Source organism: Equus caballus, chromosome 22, assembly GCF_041296265.1.
Source record: "Equus caballus isolate H_3958 breed thoroughbred chromosome 22, TB-T2T, whole genome shotgun sequence".
Taxonomy (NCBI): Eukaryota; Metazoa; Chordata; class Mammalia; order Perissodactyla; family Equidae; genus Equus; species Equus caballus.
The window spans coordinates 12,760,856-12,780,962 of record NC_091705.1 but is presented as its reverse complement, the minus strand read 5'-3'; positions in this window follow the sequence as shown (position 1 = coordinate 12,780,962).

Sequence of the window (20,107 nt, the reverse complement as noted above, 5' to 3'; positions counted from 1 at the left end):
GATAGGTACGTTTAAAAGTTAATGGTGCAGCTGGAAGGGACGCTCTTTTTCAGTGTGCTGACTGCCGTTTCCAAATGCACGCGGGTCCGTCCGTGTTGAAAATCTTTCCACCAACAGCCAGGGAAAAGTGCTGCCAATCTGAGAAGTGAACTGTAGAAATGCAAGCAGCTGGCTAGAGTAGAGGAAGGCTCGGGGAGCCTCAAGAAGCCAGCAGGGCCTTTAAAGAAATGGGGCTTATGCTAAATAGTATATTGCTTTTGGAATTTTTCTAGGTGGCCAGATTAGTGTGGCCATAACAGGATCTTAGAAATTAGCTTTGTAGTAGGTTTCACCATGGAGATTATTTATCTTGATTCATCTTTTTGCTTTTCCCATCCAGAATGTTTTTTATCCAATTGGCTCTTTTTTAAATTTAGTTTTAATTGTTTTGTTTTCATTGTTGTTGTTTTAATTAGAAGAAAACTCTCTATGTTAACCATTCCTTGTATGTATTTAACAGATATTCTCTACATGTATAATAGAGAACATGATGGTCCAAGACTTTGGGGTGCCGGTCAAGTTCTGGTCCTTGGATTGGATGGTGATTACCGTCCAAATGGGAAATTTTAATTGTCATTTTTCTGTTTGAATATCTTATTTCAATAAAATAGCTTACTTTAGAAATTCAGAAAAATGGAGACATCCATAAGAATCCCTATTATATAGTTTACATGTAAGAGTTCACTTTATTATTATTTTCAAAGGCAGGAATGCCTCAGGGCAATTGTATGGGTATATGAAATATTTGAGATGAAAGAAATCTAAGAATATTATAACCCATCCTCTTCATTTTGCCAGTGAAAAAGCAGAGAATCAGAGAGTCAAGTGACTTAAGAAATCCTGGCTAATAAGTGATCAAGGCAGAATTCGAATCCAGGGCCCTATTTTCCACTATGCCATCTGTGTAATAACATATGGAAACTGTACTAGATAGTAACAATAGTTTATCATTTTTTGAATACCAAGCACTATATATATCATCTCATTTAATCCATAAAATACTCCTGTTGGAAGATGGGATTTTTATTCCCATTTTTCAGATGAAGAAACTGAGGCTTCTCTAGATAAATGGCGTAGTCAAGGTCACAGAGTCAGTGTCAGAATTGAGATTGGAACCCAGGTCTCTCTGACCCCTGACTTCACCTTTCTAACATTCTGCTGTAGTCTTTGTGACACACCTAAAATTTTGTGTTTTGATTTTATTTTGGGACTCAAATTTCACTTTTTCTTTTTGGTGTGGGGTATTAAATGGGGTAAGAAAAAGGACAAGTTTCTGTAGGGAAGAAAGTAAATAAGCAGAGAGTTTGTCTATCAGTGTATCTTCTTTTGGGTATACATTTAAAACGATGTGTGCCAACTATTTGTTTCTTTAGGTATTAGAGCCAACATCCTATGTGCTTACACGAGGATTTTACTCACTTCGATATGTCTCACTGTGATATGAAGCCAGGGAGCTCTGAGGCTGCTGGAAAGAACTTGTTCACTGAACAAAGACCTCTTCAGCCCTTGAAATGGAACTTACAAGTTTCCGTGGTGGAGTAAAAATAAACTGGGAGTGGCTTTCCACCCTAATGACATGTCCTTTACCCACATCAGTTTAGGGAAGCAAATAGCTGGCCTTGGGGTGCCAGCCATTGCCTTGCATGAAAGCCAGACACCCTCACTCCAGAATTATGAGCCTAGCTCAGTGCTCTGTGACAATAGGTACTTTCTGGATGATTCTGTGATTGCTTGGACGATGGGGTATACACCAAACGCTGTCATTACTGAGCTATAATGGCCGGAAGTAATTTTCTCTCAGCATCAGGGACCACAGAGAACTTGTTTTGTGGGTGTTATTAGTCTACGCTGGAGAGAAATTCATTTGCTAGAGGAAAGTTATTAAAATTCTCTAATTCAATATTTGTGTGAGAAACAATAAAATTGATAAATTACAGGTGAGCAAGATCAGTGAGCTCTTTTGTTTCTTCCTTCCGGGACCCACACAGATTTCTGGTGTTTATTGTATGGCAGCTTCTTAGATGAATTATTTGTCCGTTTGAGCGTGGGATTAAAGACACGTGTTCTTGGCATAAAAGCCAAATGCAACCAAGAGATCTGCCCCTCGGCCAGAATATTGCCATTCATAGTGCCACCGTTAGTGGATGTGTTTTATCCAAAGGTGACCAAAGTCCCCTTTTTATGGGATGGTCCTGATTTGTCCACAATAAATAGATGATTCTTGTAGCTGACTCTAACTCTTAGCTTATCACTAACTGGTTCCATCACTCAAAGAGTTTAACAACTTATCAGGAAGCCTAAAGTAAGTGCACAAGTGATTTTATCTTTCCTTGATTTTCACATTGAAATGCACCATAGTTTTTCTCATGCTCTTTTGAGAGTCTTTCTATAGTGTTTTTTTTTCCTTTCTGCTTTTCAGCCCTTAAAGGAATTCTCCAAGGTGCAAACTTCTTTCTTTGGGGTATATGATTTCTCCCTCCATGATCTCATCTACTCCTTAGCCCAGTGCTTCTCAAACTTTAGTGCACATAGAATCATCTGGACAATTTGCTAAAATACAGACTGTGGGTTTCATCTCAGAGATTTTGACTCAGTAGGTCAAATGGTCCTTGGGTTGGATGGTGATTACCATCCAAATGGGAAATTTTAATTGTCATTTTTCTGTTTGAATATCTTATTTTCCTTGGAGCACAAGGAAGTGTGTTTCTAATATTCTTCCAGAGGATGCTACTGGTCTGTGGACCACCCTTGGAAGGGCACTGCTCTGGAACTCAGATGATTGTATCTAGGTAGATGTCTAGGTCTTTCTGAAGAGCTTGAAACTGATTTTTCAAGCTCCCTTCTGGAGGAATCTCCTGGCTGACCAGAGTCTCGTGTGCAGGCTGCCCTCAGCGTTACCACCCTGTCTTCTTACCTTCCTGTGTCTACTAACAGTGCATCCTTTATCCCAGATAGCCAAGCTCGAGGCCTCAAAGTCCACTTACTCAACTCTCTCATTCTTTCTGCTTTTCTTCAGTTGGGTACCAGATCCAGCAGAGCCCATTGAATCATTGACTCTCATAGTCTCTCCATGTCACAAACACTTCCATAGCTTTGGAAATCTTTTCTCGTACCTGCCCCACTTATACAACCTGATAAAGCTAAAACTACACCAAGCACTAAAACGCCTTTGTGTCTTTAAAATTGCTGCTTCCTCAGCCTGTAACAACTGTTTTCTTCTTTCTCATCTATGACGTGGCTACAACTCATGGGTGATGGATGGATGGAGAGGAGGGTTATATATTATTTTAGAGACTGTGACAATTTAGATTTATAAGGGAGATCTGAAATAATCTAGTTCATTTTAGATAGAAATTTCTTGGGGCAATCTGGGGTAAGGATGTATTTCTTCCTCTATTTTCTTGGCTCTACCTAACTGCTTCCGAGACTCATAAGTCACCCACATCGACTAAGTGAAAATGGAACCACATCCTACTTGGTAATCTGAGTCTTTATTTTGTGCCTCTTGCTGCTTCTCTCTCCACCCCTGAGTAGTAAGCTATTCTTAATAATTATGGTCATTCTTTCTTCCAAGTAAAAATCTTTAGCTCTAATGGAAGTCTGGGACATTTGGGGACATTTCCTGAGTTTATAAGGACCTAGGTCAGAGTACCTGAACTGGAAGCTGACCCATAGAATCAAGGGAACTCTAAACATTCATGAATATTTTAGATTTCAAGGCTTTTCCTTTTAAAGCATGACAGATTTTTGAAACGTTTCCTGAAAGCCTTTCAAAACCATATTACCCATTTCTGTGCCTTCTTAAACAAAGATTCAGAACTAAGCTTCTCTTTTCTTGATGATTCACAAGCACCATAGCAAATGCCACTTTTTGTGTCATGCCATGTTTTTCTGTCTTTTCTCTAGTTTCCAGTTGTGACTTTGTAGGTGGCTGGCTAGCCTCCTGCAGCTCTCCTGCCTTCACAAAGTGCTGATTTTAATCTGCTGGGGCTGGAAAGTTCGATAACCAAGAATGTAACAACTATATGCAGTATGTGTCAGGAGGCTCAGGGTGCTGAACTGAGGGCCCACCGGTTGAACCATGACCCTCAGCACTTTTACTGTATCACAGCCCTTTCAGCAACCCAGAGTGACTCTTTCTTCCTTTGTTCCTTTCTTTTCCTTTCTTCCTCCCTTCATTTCTTTTTCTTCCTTCCTTCATTCCTTTTCTTTTTTCTTTCTCTCTCCCTTTCTTCTCTCATTCTCTCTCTCCCCTTCTTTCTTCTCTCTCTCTCTTGCTTTCCTTCCCACCTTCCTTTTCTCACGTGTGCACTCTCTCCTCTCCCTCCCTCTTTCCTTCTCTCTTTCTATTTGTAAACTGACTTTGGATTGTTCAGCTCAGCTATATCTGCTGTTTTCTAGAGAGCTGAGTTTCCTCGTGGAAGGCTCACTTTCAGATGAGTACAATTCAGTTATGTTTTACTCTTTCATTAGTGTAATGGGTCTTCATTTCTGCACAATACACTTAAGACTAAGGTAAGGATGCTTATTGGAATTTAGTTGCCATAATTTAAAATCTATAGCATGAAAATTCTGGGAGGGAAGACTTTAAAACCTCCATCAGATACATTGGCTACCTTTGTATATTTTGTTTCTTGCCAAACATAAGTTGAAGTTTTAAATCATTTTGCAAAATGTGGACTTAGAGTACATGGTATAGGAATGGCCTTTATGCTAGTTGTATAAATTGTGTTAATTACAAAAGATTTAGAATTTAATTGAGAATGAGAAAGGAGAGGTATTATAATATTGGAACAAAACTGTAGTATTAGCTACCAATCTCTATTGCTGTTTACATTCCATATTGACAAACTTAACTTGCTGAGGGCTAAAGATTGATTTTTCCAACCTCATTTCCATTATAGTTAAAGTCATTATGTGAAACAACAGCAGGTTTTGCAAGGGGGAAAAATATATCTATCTTCACAATTAACTAGGAAACTGGCATTTTGGTATTTCAGTCTATTGGGTCCTTACTGTAGGTATTATAGTTGTTAAAGATGCGATATTCCAAAATGGCGACTCCCAACCACTCAGCTAACCTTTTCTGATCTCTGACAGTAAGGTTAGATTGTGTCCCCCTTGCACAATGAAACCTAAGTGTAACTCTAGAGTTTTTCTTTTTAGCCAATCAGTTAATATGTATCTATACAACAAGGTACTAAGGAATACAAAATTATAAGAAAAATACAGTCTCTATCCTGAGGACCTGCTATTTTGCTGGAGAGACAAGACAAATGAATAAAACAAATGACTAAAGCAAGGATGGAGCATAAAGACAGCCCATAGGGGTTTCTTTCAGGGCTAAATTGCATGGGTAAGTGTTACGTGGAGGAGGTGAAAGAGATCTGTGTGGGCTGGAGCTGGGGAGAAGCTTTCCTGGAGGGCGTAGGGCTCCAGTTTAAGCTTGAGTGCTTTCTAGAAAGGAGTGGAGCCCGGAGGTAGAGGACTAGAGTCCTGCCCGAGGTGGAGGTTGCCTGGATGCATGAAATCAGAGGACAGAGGAGAAAAAAAAAAGACCTTTAAGGATGCGGAGGAAAATGGTGGTGTAGCAACAATGGCTGTGATTTGAGAAGAAGGTGTTTCGAGTGTGGGTGAGTGAGTAACATTGCCCTAAAAGAGGAGTGTCTCTTTCTTAGAGGCAGTGGGAGGAAGGAAGGGATAGATAGAGAGGTGTTCTAATGGATGGCTAGAGCTTTCTCAGGGAAGCAGATGTCTTAGGCTGGAGTCTGTAGAAGCCGAGCCTGAGATGGGGATTCTGGTACAGGTACAGGTGATTGATTTAGGGCACGCTCTCAGGAGGAAGAGCAGGAGGAAAGCAGGATAGGGCAGGGGAAGAAGTCATCAAATGTAGGCTTTCCACTCAAGTTGAGCCTAAGCCTGATCCCACAGGGAATTCTAGAACATGAATGGCACCAGAGGGTTGTTCTGCCTGAGGAGAAGGGGCCAGGCTTCCATGTCCATCAGCCATTAGCCGGCTGCAAGCTGCCTCTGGGTCTGGTCAGGGAAGGCAGAACCTCCCAGGTATTTCCAAGCAGGTGGCATCTGTCTGCTGAAGGCAGTTCTCTGGCAAAGGGGGCAGATAGGAGCCATTGGCAGCCAACACTGACACAGCTGGGGGAGGGCCACACCTGGCCAGGAAAGGGGATTTGAACAAGGCACCAAGGGATCTGCCATACAGATCCTCTCACTCCCAAATAAAATGCTCTTTCTCAAGCCCCCTCCTCCCAGATGGTCACACAGTCTCACCAGCCAACTCGCTGACACATATGTAATTAGAATGTAAAAACAGTGTAACCCCCTCTGAAAGCCCCTCGCCTGCTCCCTGAGATCTGCTTCTGTCACATCCCTTTGGTGCCTGGTTTTGCCAGGTTCACAGCCTAAACTATTAAGTAGCAAAAGGGTTTCTATCTGTTACAGCCGGTATCCAGAAGGAAGGGAGAGGGGCCTTTAGGAGACAGGTTCTCTCACTCATCCCATACGTAATAGCTCTGCATATTAGCTTTGGGACAGAAATCACTATCTCATTGCTGAGACAAACTGACGGACGTTTAGAGAATCGCTTTGCATGTAAGAAGACATCGGCTTGTTCTCGGTGATGCGTGTACAAAAGCAAACACACTTTGGTATTACCCAGACCTAAGGCAACAAATGCCCCAGTCACCCAGAATTTTAATGTTTGGAGAAGTTGGGGGAAGAGGGAGGTGGATTTCTATTCAGGAAGTTTTAACTCTGGCTGCACATTAGAAACCTGGGACATTTGAACAAAACAAAATAAAACAAAACAAAACAATACCTAGGTGGATTAAACAGAATCTCAGCATAGAGAGAAAGGGGGCAGACACTGGTATATTTTAAAACTCCCAGGAGACTATAAGGTGAAACTAGGACCTAGTCTCTATCAGATAGCTATTACTATACAACAATCCACCCAAAGCTCAGTGGATTAATCAGCAAGGATTTATTATTACTCTTGAGTCTGAGGGTCAGCTGGACAGTATTTCTAGCAGAGGCTGGGCTTACATACATCAGCTGTGTCTTGGGTAGGTGGTTCTGCTAATGTTGGCTAGGTTCTCACATGGTTGGGGGTCAGCAGCCTGCTAACTGATTCAAGGTGGCTGTGGCTGAGACACCTGGACTCTGCTCCACACAGTCTCTCATCCTCCAGGTTAGCCCAGCATGTACAGATGGTGGCTTGGCAGGGTTCCAAGAAACAGAGCAGAAACATACAAACTCTCTTGAGTTCCAGGTTTGAAACTGGTAGGGCTTCACTCTACCACATTCTGTCAGCTAGAGCAAGTCACAAGACCGGCCTAGAGCCAAAGCAGATAGGGACTCCAAAGTTAAAGGGTGTGTTGGTAGAGAGAGGCCCAATAGTGCATTCAACCTTCCGCTTAGATCTAACCCCTAACTTTATGGTAAGACAACTGACTTGGCAAAGTGGTTAATTTAAGACTTAGATATTTCATTCATAGATCTGTTCATTGTTCCTCCCTCATTCGTACCTGTTCATTATAGACAATAGTTTGGCCTATAGCCATGGTACAGACATATTTACATAAAATATGCACCTATCTCTATTTATTAACACTTTAATTAACATCTATTATGTTTGTGCTCTGGACTCAATTTACAGAGAGTAGATCTGTAGATAGATGGACAAGTGAAAGTACATACTTGAAATTCATTTTCTAAGGTATTAATTATGGAGTATTAATGGTGAAGTATTAACAGCTGGAGTATGTTCTAGAAAGCGATGATGGACATTTTATTTCTCACATTTTGACAATCCGTGTGAGAAGAGCCTTGTTATATTTCTGGGGGTTTCTTCACCTGAAGAAATGTTGCTCTGAAGAGGACGGAAGGGGAGTTGGGGAGTCAGTCACCAGTATACCTTCAGTCTGGACAGAGACACATTGAAATAGAGTATACATGTACAGATGACCCATCATTCACTTTCCAGCCATTTTTCAAAGTGCATATTAAAGATGTTTTATCCTTGGGTTTTTCCATAATTGATTCCTTCACCATCTGGCCCTCCCATTCATACTTAACCTCACCTTCTCCGGCCTAAAATCTGGCTTGACTGGAGTCATTCCTGGCCCGTTATTCATGCTCATGTTGTTCCTCCCTCTTACTCCATTTTCCTGGGATGCTACCCCTGCCTCTCCCCTCTGCTCTTTCAAATCCTACCATATGCTCAAGAAACCGCTCGAACTGTCTTTAAGGTCTCCTAAGACTGTTTTCACCACACCAACCCTTCCATCCCCTGAACAGCCATGTTGTCTGAACCTGTTGACACCATTCTGCCTTAAATAGCTGTCCAGCTTTTTTTCAGGCATCTAGTCTTGCCTCATCTGATTGGCATGTGAGTCCGCTGGGTCAAGCCAGGTCAAGTGGTTTGACCACTCAGCTAGCTGGACACAGTCACTGAAGTGTCGGCTCCCTGAGGTGGCAGAGTCCGTCTGCTTTGCTCATTACTGCATCCACAGCATTTAGTACATGGAAGATGCTCATTCACATCTGTTGAATGAGTGAAGAAGAATGGGCACTCAAGAAATACTTAATAATATAAATTAGTGTTTCACCTAACAACAAAACAATAAACACATTAACTGTTTTTAAAGAAATTTTTTTAAAGATTTTATTTATTTATTTTTCCTTCTCGTCCCCAAAGCCCCTCCAGTACAGAATTGTATATCCAGTTGCGAGTCCTTTAGTTGTGGCATGTGGGACGCCCCCTCAGCACGGCCTGATGAGTTGTGCCATGTCTGCACCCAGGATCTGAACCAGCGAATCCCTGGGCGGCTGAAGTGGAAAGGGTGAACCACTCGGCCTTGGGGCCATCCCCCCAAACATTAACGTTTTGAGTATGTTTGGAATCCAACAATTGTCAATTTATCTGTATAAAATAAGCCCTTATTATATGGAAGGCAATTTGCTAGGCACTGGGGAGTTAAGCACAAAGAAGACTAGCCCTGCCATCAAAATCTGTAAGACATTTACCTGAAACGTTATTCAGCATATCTCCATCTTCTCTACCATCCTGAGTTTGTTAAAACAAAACAAAACAACAAGAACAGAAGTGTTCATTTCTTCCTGACTGGGCTTAATCTAAAGGGTGTTTTGTTGAATCCTGTTTCTCATCCACCTACCCAAATGTTCTCTTGAATCTGCCCGGGAACATAGTGTAACATTTGGAAATTTATCACTCTCAGTAGTTCCCTCAAACAGAACAACTGAGTAGAATGCTTGTTCCAGCTAATTCTAGACCTCCATCTAGAGCTCTTGAAGTTGTCCCTAAGGGCAGTCGGATGTGACTCTGACCACTTTTGTGACTCAGGAGCTGTGGCCTGTTACTCTCCAGGCACACCTTGGCCGCCATCATCGCTGGGCTTCGCCTGGCTCCACTTTTGGGATGCTGTCCAGCTTTACAAACTTCCAAACTGAGCACTTTTGTAATCTTGGCCCCAAAGCGGGGCAGCTCCTGCACCTCACGTTGGTGCATTAAACTCCTTAAAATGTCAGCAAGGAGGGCTTCTTTTAATGCTCAGCTTTCTGAGCCTCTCAGCATTGAAAAACACTCTGTTTCTAGAACTGTGTTTGTCCTCCCACACAATGAGGCAAACGTCCCCATGACAGATGGGCCATGCTGCAGTCCCTCAGAATCAGCAAACTAGAGGCTTATTAAGCCAGAGGGAAAACAAAGTCCAGAAGCCTCCAGGGAAAGCACCTTTTGTCTTAGCCCATTTGGGCATTTGTAGGTCTAAGTTCACTGAAACCTCCATGTGCATGGAGATTGCAGTCTCCCAGGAATGGGAGGCAGGGACCAGCCAGTGTTCTCTCGGCATCCTTGGGGCTAGTGCTTAGCACAGAGGCAAATATTAAAATTTTGTGACAGGAGGGGCTGGCCTGATGGCACCGTGGTTAAGTGTACACATTCCGCTTCAATGGCCTGGGGTTCTCCCGTTTGGATCCTGGGAGTGGACATGGCACCGTTTGGCAAGCCAGACTGTGGTAGGCATCCCACATATAAAGTAGAGGAAGATGGGCATGGATGTTAGCTCAGGGCTAGTCTTCCTCAGCAAAAGGAGGAGGATTGGCAGCAGATGTTAGCTTAGGGCTAATCTTCCTCAAAAAAAAAAAAAAAAATTGTGGCAGGAAATGGGCCGTCAGATCAGTCTGTGGGTGAGTTTGTCACCATGAGTGCAAAACGTTGCCTATGGGAAGTAGAAGGAAGACCCTTTCTTGGAAAAGATCTTTGCCCACTGGTGTTTGAGGAGATATGCTCCTGCTGGAGGCTGTTTTCTCCATAATGCCTAGGACCCAGAGAGTGACCATCATTTGCTTGTTGGTCCAGTGACTTTCCTAATAGAGTGAAAGAAAGAATTTGCAGTGGAAGAAAGAATTTGCAGTGGTCTATAAGACCCTTGAGGATCTGCCCCCCTCCTCTCCTCCTACTGATTCCTAATCCAACTAGTTCTAACTACAATGCCTTCCTTACTTGTTTTGGTTACCCAGCCCTTGACCATCCCAAAGTATGGTGGTTTAAAACAATAATGATCAGCTATTTTGCTCATAACTCTGCAATTTGATCAGGGATGAGTGGAGAAGGCTCATTGCTGCTGTATCATGTCAGCTGAGGGGGCTCTACGGGCCTGAAGGCTGTGCTTCTGAGACCACTTATTCACAAGGCTGTGGCTCTCAACTGGAAGCTCAGCCTTGGTCCCTTTCCATGTGAAGTCTCTCTGTGGCGTGGGCTTCCTCACGGCATGGTGGCTGAGTTCCAAAGGTAAGTGTCCCAAGGAAAGAGAGCCGAGCAGAAGCTTACTGCCTTTTATGACCTAGCCTGGAAGTCACCTTGTGTCACTTCTGTCATAGTTGCCATACTCTAAGAGTTGAGGCAATCACCAAGCCCTGTCCAGGTTCAAGGCGAGGAGACATAGACCTTACCTCTTGATAGAGGGCAGGGATGGCAAGGCTCTGGAAGGTCATATGGGAGGGGAAATATTGTGGTGGCCACTTTTGGAATATAAAATCCGTGACTGTTCCTGCATTATACCAGGCATGTTCCCTCTCAAGCCTTGGTCTTTGCTCTCTCCTTGTCTAGGATGCTCGTCCCTTAGATAGGCATGTGGCTCAGTCTCTTGACAACCTGGATTCCTAACCCAAATATTTTCTTCTCTGCAAGGTCTTCCCCGGGTGTCCTGTGATAAATGAAAACCCACTCCACTTCCTAATCCCTTCCCTGCTTGTTTTTCCTCTGTAGAACTCGACCCCATCTGCATACTGTATATTTTACTTATTGATCCTGTTTTATACTGTTTCTTTCATTAGGCTGTAAGCCTCCATTAAGGGAAGAGTTTTTGTCTGTTTTATCCATTGCTGTTTCCCCAGAGCTAGTAGAGTGCTTGGCATTCTGCAAATATTGTTTATATACTTATAAACAATAAATATTTGTGGGGACTCAATAAATATTTGCTTGAGTAAATTAATGAACATCTGCCCTCATAAGGCATGGGAAGTGGCAGTGACCATTTGTTCTCATTTACTTTGATCCTTCGGTCCCAAGTGCAGTGCCAGGCAGATAGACACTCTATGCTGATTTAATTAGTGGACTAATTAAATAAATATAGTGGTTTAAAGCTGTTTCTCAATTTGAAAAGATCAACAATAAACCAGCCGCATTCCATTCACAGTCACTTATTCACAATAACCACCCCCCCCGCCCCCCCCGCCCCATCTACAAAGTAACAGTGCCAGCCAATATGGACATTAAATTCTGCTCTAACAGTGCTGCTCCTGCCTCCAATTAGAGCCAGGAAGTTACAAGAACAGAAAGAGGAAAATCGCAGGGGATGCCTAGACCAGACACGGCTCTGACAGGGAACCTCTAGGAGTCTGCTTGATCTTCCCTCCGTTGTTTGTCATCTGAATAGGTTGACCTGTAAGGCAATTGGAAGGTGGCTTTCTCCCAATCCAGTTCAATGTTCGCAATTGAAATAATAGATGTCTTAGAAAACGGGAAGAAAGCAGGAAGGCAATTACCTCAAATATTATCATGCAGTTGATTGGGCATTTTTGCTCTCCTGGAGGAGGAACAAATTCTCTTATTTCAAAATTGCTCTTTAAACAGGTAGTCACGGCCTTGTGCTTGTTAGCACATTCTCCGGAGATGTCTGGACTAAAGTAGTGACATTTCGAAATGGATTAGCCAAGGATGCTGTAACTTGGGTGTGTTTTTGAATTTCACTTCAATATTATTCATTAAAGAATACAAGTTGGGATCAGACTAGAATGGCCTGTACCCCTCCAGAACTTCAAAAGGAGTCTGTTCTAAGATGGGCTTGTGATGCCGTTTCAATGAATGTGACATTTGACAAATTTTTTCCACTGCCAAAGTAAAGAGAAACAAGAGCCCTGGCCTCAAACAGCTTCGCTGTGGTGGCTAGGATTGTAAGGACGATGTGGATGTGCTGCCTGAGTCAGTTCCACAGTGCACAGGGTCCCCGGCACTCCCTCTTGCATCAGGACCCTGAATCTGGGAATGTTTTGAGGGAGACAGAGGGCGGCCTGTTCTCCAGGATTAGGGGGTCTATGGAGCCAAGGGGATCCCAGGGCCCTGCCAGGGCTGCTTCCTCAAGCAGAGATTGTAAGGATGAAAGGACTGAACATACTTTGAGCTCCTTCTGAGTCTAGTAAGGAGAATATAAACTATTAATGTAATTTATAGGCAGAAGCACTTTGAATATAAGTGAAGCAACCAGTGGCCTTCTTGATTGGCGTTTATATCTCCTTTTATAGAGATCACATAGAGGAGTGTTATAATTCTTGACAGTTTTGATTGTAAAATATATGGGACATTAAGCTCCCTGGAAGAAAGCAAAGATGATTAATATTCATAATGGACAACTAAGTACACAACAGACATGAGTAATATGTTTTGTATTTATATAGCTATTGTTTGAACTCTTTGGAAAACACTATGTGCTTTATTGTTAGAAATGCAGTAATAATAAGATACTATATTATCTAGGTCACATAAAGGAAGACATTCAAGCTAATCCCTAAATCGTATTAATTTCTTTACTCACATTACAGAGAAAACAATAGCCGTTTGACTCCGCTGTTCAGACTAATGTATTCAAATTGATGTGCCTGATTAAACACATAGATCAAAATTCAGATTACTTGATTCAAATGCAGTTAGTCCTGGAGTCATTTGGAAGTGTCAAGGAAGAGTGTGGATCTCTAAAAATATAAATAAGACACTGGGCAAATCAAAGTATATTTATATCACAATGATGAACATTTTTTTTTTTATATGCAGGATGCTGAGTGAAGCAACTCTGGGCTCTGTCAGCAAAAATACGATTCTAATAAGAGTGTGTATTGTTATGGGGGAAACTATTTCAATTGAAAATGCACATCTCTTAGATTATATCTAGCACTTGCAAAATTGCGAAATGTTTCACCACCTCTATTTCCCACTTCCTCCTCCCTTCCCATGATTCTACCCATGGCCAGATGGAAAAAGGGAGAAGCAGAAAACAAGAAAGAACAGACATTGTGATCGGCTCAATTTGAGGTTTGCTTTTAAGTCAAAATAGAACAAATCAGTAAGGAAATGTTACATATATCAAGTCTTCATTTGAATGGCATTTGGCATGCTTTAAAGACAAATATGATAGGTAAAAAGGCAAAAGAGCAGTGGAATAGAAGTAAAAATCTGTATAATGTGTGGAAAATGTGACCCCAAAATAAAAAAATGACCACTACATTGAATTCTGGAAAGTCCTAGTCACTTGTTAGCGGTGGGACTTAAATTTAGATCTGAATTTTTTAAAACCAAAGAAGAAAACGTGAACAGCTACGAGGTTACATAAGCATAACTACTCTTCTCAGAAAAATCTACCTGTTTCATTTTCTAAGATTTGAGAGAACCTTTTGTTTTGATTTTATTTTGTATTTTTTTCTTGTTTGTTTTGTCCTCCATCCCCAGTGGGGTTTTAAAATAAGATTCTGAAGATAGAGACAGAAATAAATTCTCCCATCCTACTCCCTTTGCAATTTGCTGTGGTTTAGAAAGCCCATGTTACATGAGGAGATGTTATGACTCCCCGTTGCACCATTCACCTCCGACATCGTATACCTTATTTTTAGTGATGTGCCTATTAGCATTGCTGCGCAAATTTAGTGGCTTCCACCAACAATCATTTATTTGCCCATAATGTTGTGGGTTGGCAATCTGGGCTGGGCTAGGCTGGGCCATTCTTCAGCTGTCTTGCCTGAGCTCACTCATGGCCACACCTGCACCTGGCAGCTCAGCTGGAACTGGATGGTCGAGGACGACCTCGCTCACCTGTCTGGTGGTTGATTGGCTGAAGGCTGGGGTGCCATGTTTCTCCATCAGAGCTTGGGCTCGTTCAAACTGCTATCTCAGAGTTCCAAGTACAGCAGAGAAAGAGCAAGCCTCAATGTGCAAGCACTTTTCTAGCCTCTCTTTGCCTTACGTATGCTTACATCCCATTGGCCAAAGCAAATCACATGGCCAAGTCCAGATTCAGGGAGTGGAGAAATAGACTTCACTCTTAAAGGCAGGGTCTGCAATGAATTTGTGGCCATTTTTTTGCATTCTACTGCAAGTTTCATTTTACTGCTGCTGCTGGAGGGACGGGACCATCTTTGCCTTGTTTACATTGTAGCTTGAAGAAAATGCGGCTTCTACTCCTTGCATAATATCCTGAGTGTCCTATAGGGAGGTCAACTTTGTTTCAGAGAGAGGAACTCGCCTCTCGAGTTGATGTGGCAGGGAATGAGAAACCGTAAGATCTAAGAGGTGTGGGGAGAGTAGGGAGAAGATAGAAAGGAATAGAAATGATGCAGGTGGAAACTGTGTGTGGGAATGCGTGGATATACATACACATGAGGTGAGAGATGAATGAGCTTGGATTTCAGTGTTAACCAGTTTTAGTTTTTTGAGGGCAAAGGAGGATTTTGAACAATTTTAGACTTTTATAAATTATTTTCCCAAGTCCACACCAGGTTGCGGGGTAAGATAGAGTCAAAAGCGTTATCACAAAGCATTCTTTCTTTGGCAGGACCTTTCAAGGTGCCTTCTTTTATTTCTGGCAGTCCCCGAGGGGCATCTCAAAGGTTCTCACAATCACAATCTTCTTAGCTACGATGTGGTGTCTACCATTTTTCCCTGCTTCGGTTCCCTGCAGGGATGTCAGCTGCTGAGGCTGCTGATGCTGGCAAATGCCCTTTGAAGATTCTGGGGATACTCAGATGCTGATGCAGGCTTTGTCTCCCACCAGTGATGAAAGTGCTGGCACCAGCATTGCTGGGTCTGCAGGTGCCCCTTTGTGTTCTTAGAGCCTTGTAAAGGTTTTCCTACAATAGCCACCCATAGATTTACTGGCTATTATATTTGGTTCCTTGACTCCATTGCCTGAGTTCTCTTGTGGTATTTCTTTAATTTCTCATGCAAATAGAGCTGTGATGGGCCTGCTTCACAGGTCCTTCATATAAACATTGTATCAATTACATACTGTCATGAAATACTGTGTAGCAAATAACCACAAAGCCTCTCAAGTCTATGGGTCACCTGAGTGGCTATGACTTGCAGATCTAACTGTGGTCAGCTTGGCTGTGCTCTGTGACCCGTCTTAGGGGCTTAGCTTAAGAGATGTGGCTCCATTTCATGTCATCTCTCATCCTCCCGTGGGCAAGCTCAGGTTTGTTGTCCTAGCAGTGGGAGGGTTCCAAGAGGGAGAGCACACGCTTAAAGCCTCTTGAGGCCCAGGGTCAGAATCTCCACAACGTCTCTTCTACTGTTCAAAGTCAGTCACCAGGCCAGCCCAGATTCAAGGGGTAAAGAAATAGCCTTGATCTCTTGATGGTAGGAGCTGCAAAATCACATCACAAGGGACATGGAAACAGGGAAGGGCAGAGAATCGGAGCCATCTTTGCAACCAATTTAACTTTCACACACCCAGACACCTCTGAGGCCTAGGGTGAGCACAGGTTGGCAACCGAAACAATGTTAAATGCATTTTAGAAAGATACATTTGGTGATCCTTCTAAACAGGTGGAAGACAAATTGATTTGGGTAATGGTAGGGGAGGTTGGTGTAACCAGCAAAATGGCTTTTGGCTTAATATAAGTGATAAATCAGGAGGGTCTAGAACAGGGATAGCAAATAGCTTGCACACTGTGATTGAATTGCAGTAAATGCCTGGAGTGGGGTGTTGAGGAGAATTATGTGGCCACTTTCCTGGGGGAGCTGAACACAGAGCCTTGATGGATTGGCCATGTTCACCATGGTCACTGAAGGGTGGAATGACAACACAGGACCAGGTGTTTGCTAGTTTTGTCCTACCAAAGGCAGTAAAGTGATATCGAAGAGTCTTTTGAAATTAATTAGGAGGCAGAATTAAAAAGTGTTGGTGATCAAGTGCTAGTTTTGTCCTACCAAAGGCAGTGAAGTGATATTGAAGAGTCTTGAAATTAATTAGGAGGCAGAATTAAAAATTGTTGGTGATCAAGTGCAAATGAAGGAAAACTATTATTCTAGATAATCTTAGATTTGAGATTTGAGTACTAGATGAGTGATAATGTCACTTCTTAAAGCACATCATATTCTAAAGGAGTAGATTTGAGTCTGTATTATACAGGTCAGTCTTGTATCTTACTGCATAAGGAGTACATTTTTTTCTGTCACCTATTGGTGCCTAACAAACCACCCAAAAGCTTAGAAGCCATGATGATTAATTTTATATGTCAACTTGACTGGACCACAGGATGCCTGGATATTTGGTCAAACATTCTTCTGGGTGTTTCTGGATGAGATTAACAGCTTTATTGGTAGACTGAGTCGAGCAGATTGCCCTCCCAATGTGGTGGGCCTCATCTGATCAGCTGAAAGCCTGTGTAAAACAAAACAGCTGGTTTTCTCTGAGTCAGAGAGAATTCCTTCTGCTTAATGGCCTTCGAACTGGGACATCGACTTTTTCTTTCCTTTGGACTCAAGCTGAAACATCCCTCTTTCTGGGTCATGAACTTCTTGGCCTTTCAACTGGAATTACACCATCAGTCCTGTTGGTTTTCAAGCTATTGGACTCAGACTGGAATGATACCACTGGTTCTCCTGGGTCTCCAGCTTGCCCGTTCACCTTGCAGATCCTGGGACTTGTCAGTCTCCATAATTGCATGATCCAATTCCTTGTAATAAACAAATAAATAAATTTATATATTTATTATATAGGTATATATACATGCATACACACCCCCTGCCCCCATTGGTGGTTCTGTTTCTCTGAAGAGCCCTGTCTAGCTCAGAAGTTTAAAACAACATCTGTTTTACTTCTCAGAATTCTGTAGGTCAGACATTTGGACAGGATGGAGTGGGAATTCTCCAGGACCTCTGGGGCCTCAATGCTCCTCCCCCTGGCCTCTCCCTCTCAATGTGTTCTCATCATCCAGGAGTTTAATCTGAGCTTCTTAAGAGTTTGGCAGGTGCCCCCAGGAGTGAACATTCCAAGAGGACAAGTGCTTCTTAAGCCTCTGCTTCCATCATGTTTGATAATGTCCCACTGGCCAAAGCAAGTCTAATGGCCACTCCCGGAGTCAGTGTGAGAGGGGTCTACACAAGGGCATGGGTACCTGGAGATGTAGTTCATTGGGGCCACCAAAGTTAAAGTGTGTCACTATGGGGAGGTTTGATGTTCTAAATGTGTCTATGGGATGTCAAAGTAGGAAAAGTCGGTGACAATATGGGTCTAAGGCTAACAAAAAATAATTTAGCTGGAATAGATACACTTGGAAATCATGAATACAGAGGGGTAATATAAAAATATTCCACCATCAGTACAATGTGGACATCAACAATCAGAACAGATACCGGCTACAGCCTTGAAGCAGGGTCTTAGGGGTCCCCTGTTATGCCAGGCGTTCTCCCTTTAGTTATTGGATCACTGGGAGGTGTCAGGAGTCCCAGGGCAGGCAGGGTGTTGGGAGGGCACTGGGCAGCAAATATTTACCAATTGGTAGGAAATATTGCAATCTTTTGATAACTGGTCTGAGTGCTAGTCCTGTATACAGGCGATAGCTGAGGCCATGGTTAGTATAGTTAACATTGTACCGAGACACGGCATTAGGTTAAACTGTGTGATGTGACCAATATTTAACCACTTTTGGCCCGTGAAAAGCATAATTTCGTATGCTTCAATCTAATCCACAATGAGACAAAAATAGGTCTAAAATGGACACCAAAATTTAATTAACAAGCAAGTGAACAAGGGGAGCCCCCAAAGGAAACGGAAAGGAATGACTGGATGGAAGTCAAAGGAGCAGCACCCAGGAGGGAGGGAACAGACAAAGGTCTTGAATGCTACATAGCAGAGCTCAGGTTAAGATGAGGACGGAACTTGTGCTTGGTACCAGGAGGCCGTTGGTGACCTTGGTGAGTCCAGCTTCAGGGACATGGTCAGGGCAGAAGTCATGTTTCAGAGGCATGTGCAGCACCTGGAAGTGAGACCTTGACAAAGATGAATTGAGAATAATAGTTCCAGAAGCTTTGCCTGATAGTGAGGGGAGAAGGGGTAATTGACTGGGAAGCATGATTAGGGGAAGATTGTATTTTTCTAGATAAGAAAGATTTGCCCACATTTATATGAGGAATGGAAAGAGGATGCTTAAAGATCCTTCAGTTTAGTGTTGTAAGATAATTTGTTCAAAACGTAAGACGTTGGATGGGAAGAGCAAAGTCTTGGGGTCAGGGGTCTGGGGTCCTTGTACCAGTGCTTCCAGTCTTGAGGGCATGTTTGGCCACTTCACAGCCAATCTCTCTTTGTAAACAGTGTCCTCATCTTGATTTCCCACTAAGATGACCTGGAGGAGCTTTACAAATTCTCCATGTCCAAGTCTCACCCAAGGCTGATGACATCAGACTCTCTGGAGTGCACCCAGGCTCGCATATCATTTTAGAGCTTCTAGGTCATTCCATGTGTGTTCCAGATTGAGAACCACTACTTTAGAAGGTTCATTATTTATCTCCTGTTTCTTCAGCTTTGGTGCTTTAGCCAAAATTCTGAGACAACACATAAAGTCCCACTCAACAAGCACTGTTACCAGCACTAGCGGCTCCCATGACAATGGTGGCTGTGGCAGACCTCCTCCAGACCAGGGATTCTAAACCCTAGCTGGGTATTAGAATCTCCTGGGCACTTACAACATACTGATGTCGGGGCCTCACCCCAGAGACTGTGATGTCATTGGTTTGGGATGGTGTTATGGGTTGAATTGTGTACCCCCAAAAAGATATGTTGAAGTCTTAACCCCAGTATGTCAGAATGTGACCTTATTTGGAAACAGCATCTTTAGAGAGGTAATCAAGTTAAACTAAAGTCATTAGGGTGGACTCTAATCTAATACAACTGGTGTCCTCATATAAAGGGGAAATTTGAATACAGAGAAGACATGCACGGAGGGAAGATTATGCAAAGAGACGTAAAGAGAATGCCATGTTAAGATGAGATTGGAGTTATGCTGTCACAAGACAGGGGACATCTGGGGCTCCCAGAAGCTAGGAGAGGTAAGGGGGGATCAGACGGAGCATGGCTGACACCCAGATTTCAGACTTCTAGTCTCTAGAACTGGGAGACAATAGATTTCCTTGTTCTGTGCCATCCAGTTTGCGGTACTTCGTTACAGCGGCCCTAGGAAATTAATGCAGATGGCTCGGATATCAGTAGCTTTAAAAGTGGCCCAGGTGATTCTAATGTGCCAGGATTGATTCTCACAACGACTGAGAGAAATAAATGTATAGCAGTTGTAACCCAGGTAGAAAATAATGTCACAATCAGTTTAGGAGCCATGCAAACATAATTATCACAAGCGTAATATTTAAAACTTAGTAACATGCTGAGTAATTTTACTACCTAGTAATATATTGCTTCTTAACTTGGGGCTTTGCATTATAAAAGAGGCATTTGGTGCCTTGCTTCTCTGTGATTTCTTGTCTGGA